Source organism: Leuresthes tenuis, unplaced genomic scaffold (assembly GCF_036924035.1).
Source record: "Leuresthes tenuis unplaced genomic scaffold, fLeuTen1.0.hap1 SCAF_15, whole genome shotgun sequence".
NCBI classification, from domain to species: domain Eukaryota; kingdom Metazoa; phylum Chordata; class Actinopteri; order Atheriniformes; family Atherinopsidae; genus Leuresthes; species Leuresthes tenuis.
This window is the reverse complement of record NW_027325369.1, coordinates 17263967-17271609: the sequence shown is the minus strand read 5'-3', so window position 1 is coordinate 17271609 and position 7643 is coordinate 17263967. Positions and strand designations below refer to the sequence as shown.

Below are 7643 nucleotides of genomic sequence, written 5' to 3'. Positions count from 1 at the left end.
AGACCTTGACATGTCGAAAAGCTGCAGAACGTCTGAACACATGCTTAACAGCCTGAAGAAGACAGGAAAAGAGTGTACTGTCGTAGAGAAGGGAGCTCGTTTGGACAGCTGGTATTGCGTTACATTGTAATAAAACTCTTCCCCTTTTTTCGAACACATCCCTGTGGAGAGAAAAAGTCAAACTCACAAAGAAATAGAGATGCAGAGTTTGACAAACACACTGAAAGCTCACACTCAAAGACGCAAACGCTGGCAAGGCTGACCTTGTAAAAATGCATATGCACTCAAGGGTTTTATTAACTTTGGTTTAGTAACAAGCTCACTTCTGTCTGCCAGACTGAGCCTGAAAAGTGTGAGGGTTTGAAGTGTGTGTGACTCTGTTGTCCCTGCTTCTATATGTGATGCTGCATTTCTGGCATCTGTTGCTTTCAGCAAAAGCTCAGGTCCAGGTGTCTAATGCCCAAAGCAAGTTCTCATGTCCAGCACGTATGCGTGCATGCAGTTTGTCTATGTTGGTGTATGAGGTGGTGAGTGACACACTCTGTTTCATTTTGTTGGGATGTGTCAGCACCTTTACTGCCTTCTCTTTCATCCTTACACCCCCTCCCCTCAGTCTTTCTTCTTTTTTTTTTTTTTTTAGCTTTGTACTGCAGCTCTGACAGGTAGGGTCAGGTCTTTTTTTCTTTTTTTTTTGTGAATATTAGATGTTTTTCTATTCATCAGGCTAAAACCACCATTCTTCTCTTTGGATAACCCTTACAAAAGCTGAACAGAGCTTACAGTAACTTTTTGTGAAACAAAGCCAGCTTCCATGATCTCATTGGTCTCATGTAGCAATGCTAACACTTACATGCGTGGAAATCAACACACTTAAATGTGTCTTATGAAGAAAAGGGGATCAAAATGCTCAGTTCATACACAATAAAGAAAACAGATTTTGTAATGGGTATCTCATCTTTATATGGTACAATGTACTTTATTATACCCTTAGAGAAATATTTCATGGATTTATGTTGCTGTATTTAACATACATTTTACACATAAAGTATGTGTGTAGACACCATTGTATTGGACGTCTGAAAACAAATTTCCATTCTGACAAAGTCCCTTTTGGAGATGAAGGGCTCTATGATTCATGCTATAACCTTACTGTTTAACATATATCAAGGCACACATAAACTTGCGCAAAATTTATGAAATTATTGGAATGGATCAACACACTGAATGTAATTTACTATTCCCTACTCAGCAGAATAGTTCTTAAAACCAATCTGGCCATATTTTGAAATGATATGCCAACCCCAGTGAAACAATGTCATTGAAAAGTCACTTAAATGCTTTTATCAATTTGTTTTATTAAGTTATTGGGTTTAGGAAACAAAAACACTTGTGTTAGGTTCAGGATAAATACCATCAGAAAAACCACAATAGTATTTTTTTCCAGATGTTCGCCTTTAATGGACAGTTAGAATGGAGAGAGTGAGAGAGAGAAGGAAGAAATGTAAAAGCAAGAGAATGATATGCAGTGGGGGTCCAAAACCAGTTGGGAATTGTTTGGGGATTTTCAGTATGAAAGCATTTTGCTACTGTGATTACGCTAACCACCTAGCTATCTGTTTTGCTCTGATTTTAATGGAGTTTTGTAGTGTTGTAACCAAAGCTCGGGGTGGGACCTTTTACCACAAAGACTATGGAAGAGAAGCCAGTTGCTTCCTGTGGTGCTGACATCTAATTTGAACACAATAGCAAATAATAACAATATCCTTGTTTAGGTAACTAAAGTCCTGCTTAAATTTGGGCGTTAAAAAAACACAGCCTAGCTTATTATCTTTATTCATTTGTAAAATGTTATTCAATTGTCTTTTTTTTAGGGCACAAAAAAAGTTAAATCGGTTCGCAGTCTATTTGATTCCTCTAAATTTCGGTTGGTGATGATGCATGATGGCTGTTTATGCTTCATAGAGGAGTATAGAATATGGTGGTCAGGGTGGTGGATGGGGTTTGTGGTCAATCATAGATATTTATTCCATTTTTTATTTTGATAAACATAAACATGGTTTATTTGTTGCTTAGTCATGCATCGACACCCTTTCCCCGTTTCGCCGATGTCTCATCGTGTCTCTGACTGGTTGGCTTCCTGTAAAACTCTGGCCATCTCCTCCTCTAATTGACTGCAAGTATTTATTTTTACCCTGTGAGCAGAACAAGGTACTTTCACACACAGAAATAGACGCACACACGCACACGCACTAAGTGGTCCTACTTGTCATGTGATGTGAACCTTGTGATAGTTGATGTTGTTATAGGAGACACATTCCAGTAGGATTTAGAGGGGGATCTTAGGTGTGAGTGTGTGTCTGTGTAAAGAACATCGCAGACCATCCATCAACATGACGCGCTCTCATTCATCGGCACTGTAACTTCACACCATCTGCAACACAACCACAGACTTCTTAACATTTCAGCTACTTTTCCACCTCTTGGGTCATCTGCTAAAACCGTGGCATCAACAATCAAGTGGAGCCTGCGGCCCTTCTAACACTGATAGAGGGCAACGGCATGCATGCGGAACGCAGGGCACACATGTGGAGTCAGGGAGGGGTCAATCCTCGAGTATTTCTGTCACTTCCAATCATCACAACATGGAGGAATTTTAAAAAATAGTCTGTAGGGAGCGTCCTCAACATAAAGGCTCTACAAACGTTACTGTCACCCTTATGTCTAACTAATTTTTTTTTATAAAAAGCCTATTATCTGTATATATAAACCCAACAGCATCATATTCTGCAGTCAATGTTGAACTTGACTACATGGTCTCCATAGAAACGCAATTTATCAAACTCATTCTTTAGTGTAATTATAGCTGCTGCCTGATGTGAACAATATATTTCTAGTTATGATTTACTGGTTATTAAAAGGCCTAAAGCCTGAATCTAACTTAAACTAAGGCTGTTATTAGATTGTTATATCCTTCAGTGATGACTATTTGCACTGCAGGCTGCAAGTTTCCCCCCAATTATTCCTGCCATAGACATCTAAAAGCTACTCATTAGAGCCCAGGCCCTGTAATAATAATAAGATGTTCGTCTCTGATTTGGCGGTAAACCGTCTACACTGCACGTGGAGCTAGTTAACAGAGTCTCATTGGACTTTTTTTTATTGTTAATGAAAGAAGAAAAGGGGGTCTTTTAGGCCTCGGTGCCCTCTGAGAAAACCATTTGTCCTGCGTATCATGACACATGTCATTTGATTCACTGTGCTGTATGTAACCACAATTAGTTACAAAAGAAAAATCTAATAAAAGTAATTACAGCTGTACAGACCTAATGATATGTGACTTTCTAGATCAGATTTTCTGACTCTGTGATATTTCCTGGTTGAAATGTTATGCGTCTCCACTTTTACACATTATTTGATTCAGACAAGATTAAGTGGATTTGAAAAGTATTGCTTGATTTGCTTGATTTCTTTCCCCATGAAACTTTAGCCTGCCTAATGTTTTATCTAATTTATGATGGCACGCAATCAATCCCTTGGGTCTCATAAAGTGGCGTATGAATATCAAGCCCAGGCATTTCACATGTTATTAGTGGCCTTGAACAATTTTTTTCCATCATTTCATGCCATGCAGGCTGGATAAGCAACAACCTGCCTCGACCTTTACTCAAAGTGACCACATCATCGAGTTAAATGTCCTGCAGAAATGACATGCAATAATGTGCATTATGAAGACTGACATCATGTCACATTCTAGAAATTGATGTGTGATGAGCTAACAAAATATTATTCCTCATTTAAAATAATGATAAGCAATTATTTCATTTCGCAGGCTTGAATATCTCTGATGGCAACGTACATTTGTTTACTTGCTCTTCAAATTGAAATAACTCAACTATAGTTGGGTTTTGGATTGTTATTTGGACAAAACAAACAATATGAAAATCTAACTTTAGACTTCAGATTCTAATTATGTTTTTGTTGAATACTTTCCGCAGGTTCATAATTCAGACTTAAATGAGTTTATCTGGAGACTGATCATGATAATACAATCCTAATTTACATTTCTACGTGTGGGCTCATGTGTTTTCATAAAGATTGGTGCTTTATAGCAAACAAACATACAGCAAAGGATCAGGCTAAGGAAAACTACTTGCAGAATGACATTTGGGTGAGTAAAGTTAGACCAAATGGAATATAATGCAAATTGCTTGCTAATGAAATCACTGTAAATGACCTTTAGAGTGATTAAAACATTTGTGGCAGCCTGCTGTGAAATAGAAACGAGCCGTGAACGTAAAAACTGGCCCGCCCGTCACTCTCCTGAAGCCCCCGCCCCGCCGATCTGTTAACGGGAACTCCCCCTAAGTTCCCCGGTTCTCCTCTCTCTGCTCATTCTCTCCATGAGCTGTCACACTCGCATATACACGCACACGCTCACACGCGCACCCGCGCACCTTCGCCTCACACATACGGAGCCACCGCGCGTTGAAGCAAAGCTCCGTTCACTGTCTCTGCTGTTCCCCGGTAACCGAAAAGCGGCTGTTTTAATCCTGCAGCCTGCGTCGAGCCTCGTCGTGACAAGAGTTTGGACTCGGCTGGAGGAGGAGTGATCGGCGGAGAAGAAGGTAAGCGATGGTGTCAACACGGGTGGTTTTCTCCCCTCTCTGTTTAGAAACTTTACCGTGGATTGCCGTCTTCCCAGCTGCGTCGTGAGAACGTGGACAGTTTTGTCTTTTTTTTTTCCTACCCAAACAGGGCGTGATTTTTAAAGTATTTCTATCTGCGCGCCTAGCTGTGCGTGCGTATGCGCGCGCGTCTCCTTTCTCACACCAGGGGGATCCTCCTGGTGTGTGAAAGGAAGTTTGGAGATTGGTGGCAGAACATTGAGGGGGAGGCAGCCTGAACCTGCCGCTGCAGTCCATGCGCTTAAGCAGCTGTGGTTTATGTGTGAAACCTCAGAGGAAAAAGGTCCTGAAGCGCTCAGGTAACTTGATTTTGTAAGCGCAAGTCAACTTGACTCCTTCCAGTCTTGCAAGCTCTTGTCACCAAACGTACTGATTCCTTTTGACTCCTAAAACTATGCAGTTGCGGTCCATGAGTTTGGATGCTGAAACAGTCCCCCCCCCCCCCCCCCCCCCCCCCCCTCCACCATCTAGTGTTAACTTTACTTCTGATAGTTCACGCTACTGTTATAGTCTGATTGATGGAGTTACTATCTCGAATAGTCTATTTTTGAGTTTATGTGGCGTATAATTAGCAGACCAGTATCCAGATGCTGATGTGGATCTCCAAAGCTCTGTAGCTTCATTTAATGAGGATTTTATTTTTGTGGTACCCTTCAAAAACAGAAGCAGTGCAGAAACGCTTTAGAGGAGACGAGTGCATTAAACATTTAAAAAGGCAAACTAAGTGTGTGCTCACAGATATTGTGCTTGTTTTTGTCTTGTTAATATGTGTGCATGTCCTTCAACCCTCTTATGCTGTATTGGTCTGTGTGCATACACATGTAAATGTGTACGCTGTGTGGTGATATCCTGTCAGGTCCTGTGAGGTGGGGGGCTGGGGTGGGGGGGTCAGTCACAGGGTCTCCCCTCTGGAATTCGCCTAGAATAGATGTGGCACAAACACTTTGAGAGGCTTCTTCAGACAGATTAATGTATTTTCTTTGGGTGGCCACCCATAATGACCTTAGGGTTTGGATTTTATACGATTATTATTTCCGTGAAATTTATTCCAAAGCAGCACAGACTGTAGCTAATATTTCTACATATTTTTTCCTCCTTGTTGCAGACAGTGTGTCATCTAATTGATGTGTCTTTCATCATTTCACTTCAGTCCCTTCCAGTGCATTGAAGTGTGTGTGTCTCTCTGTGTAAATGTGCATTTGTTTTTCTATTATCAGCTTTTGGATCTCCTCCTATGCAGTTCTACGGGTAATTTGCCAAATTGCTGATTCAGTCTGTCATTGAAACTGAGTAGTTTGGATATTAGAGTCCCATTAGTCACCACGCATCACCTGCTAGTGTTATATCTCTCTTCCAAGTTTTTCAGTTCTTACAGATTCTTCTTACGTCTTCTGTTCTCTCTGCACAATGACTGTCAGTGCGTCACCCACACAGGTACTCATGGGGATACATTTCTGATAGATTGTTAAGCATTTCACACGATCCATTATTTATTGTTTTTTTTTTTTGCTGTGTTGACTTTCTTCTGGTGTTATAGACACTGGAGAGTGTTAGGGATGAGTCAGAGAGGTGAGAGCAACACACTAATGCTCTCTTGTGCTCCCTGGCCTGTTCAGTGGATGTGTCTGAGAGAAGATGGATGCTTGAATGTGTGTGTGTGTATGAGAGAGATAGATAGAAGGAATGAGAGGATCTTGTCTGCTGTAACTTGAGCCTGGCTGGACACACTGACTTTTGGAGGGCCACAAAGAGTGCTCTGCATGAACTGCTGGGAATGTGGAAGTTTGTGTGTATGTGTGTGCCGCATCACCAGCCACAGAACTTTTTCCCCCACATGCACACACTTACAGACACCAAAGCAATTTCTTAAAATCTTAAAAATCATCAGTGGTTGTGTTTACCTAGGCAGCAATACTCCTACCATTGGCTTTACTCTACATAAGACACAAATCTGATTATGTTGTGTAAATGAGTAACAAATACAGCTCCAATTCCAAAACGCTATGCACAGTAAGAGTGAGACATTTTACGATTTCATGAAAAATATGAGCTCATCTTGAATTAGCAGCAGCAGCACTTCTCAAAAAAAGTTGGTACAGGGCCATGTTTACCACTGAGTGACATCTCCTCTTCTTTTAACAATAGTCTGTAAACATCTGGAAACTGAGGAGACCAGTTGTTGGACCTTTAGGAGAGGAATGTTGGCCTATTATTGCCTGATATCCAATTCTGGCTGCTCAAAAGCCCTGGATCTTCTTTGATGCATTTTGTGTTTCATGGAGCACCAAATGTTTTCAGTTGTTGAGAGGTCTAGACTGGGCTGTTGCTAACCTCAGTTTGAATCTCAATTTGAATTTCACAGTGCAGTACCAGCAATGTACCATTTTTTTTAAAGGTACAGTGTTTGTACAGCTGGAGAGATGAAGCAAATGTCTTCAACAGTCCTGCACCATGATCTCTTACGGTGCAGGAACAAGGCTGATCCTCGGAAAGGGCCATGCCGTCCTACTTCTCCTGTCATTATGAATCAAGCGTCTCACTGCCTTTCAAAGAGATATTGTCACATTTCAGCATGCCATTTTGTTGGTTTCCGAAGTGATGCATAGACATGAAAAGTCAAGATGTGAATGGGTGATGACACCCTGCTCAGCCTACCATCAAGAACAGCAGGCACCTACTGGCCCGTTTCTATGGCAAAAAGTTTCACTGCTAACACAAAACATAAAAAAATAATCTGTCAAAACCATTCAACACCTACATATTTGATAACATTTATGATTCTGTTATACCATAGTAGAAAAAAAGATGGGGTTTTTTGGACCATCTCATCAGTAGTAGCTGTTGTGCGTGTTAATGTAAGGGAGCAGGAGAAAAGGCATTCATTTGAATGCATGAGAAAACAAGATACTCATGTTTTGCTCCTCATCGTGGATGGACTTAACAATGCTGTCCTGCTGT

At 40.9% G+C, this 7643-nt stretch overlaps 1 protein-coding gene across 1 annotated transcript in view; it reads left to right on the top strand.

The window, feature by feature from the left end:
- Positions 1-4405: 4405 nt before the first annotated feature.
- The window catches only part of ppp2r3a (protein phosphatase 2, regulatory subunit B'', alpha), a 62787-nt gene continuing 59549 nt past the window's right edge, over positions 4406-7643 (top strand). The window contains exon 1 of the mRNA XM_072365315.1: positions 4406-4625. The gene's annotated coding sequence lies outside the window, so the exon portion shown is untranslated. The remainder of the gene's footprint in view (positions 4626-7643) is intronic.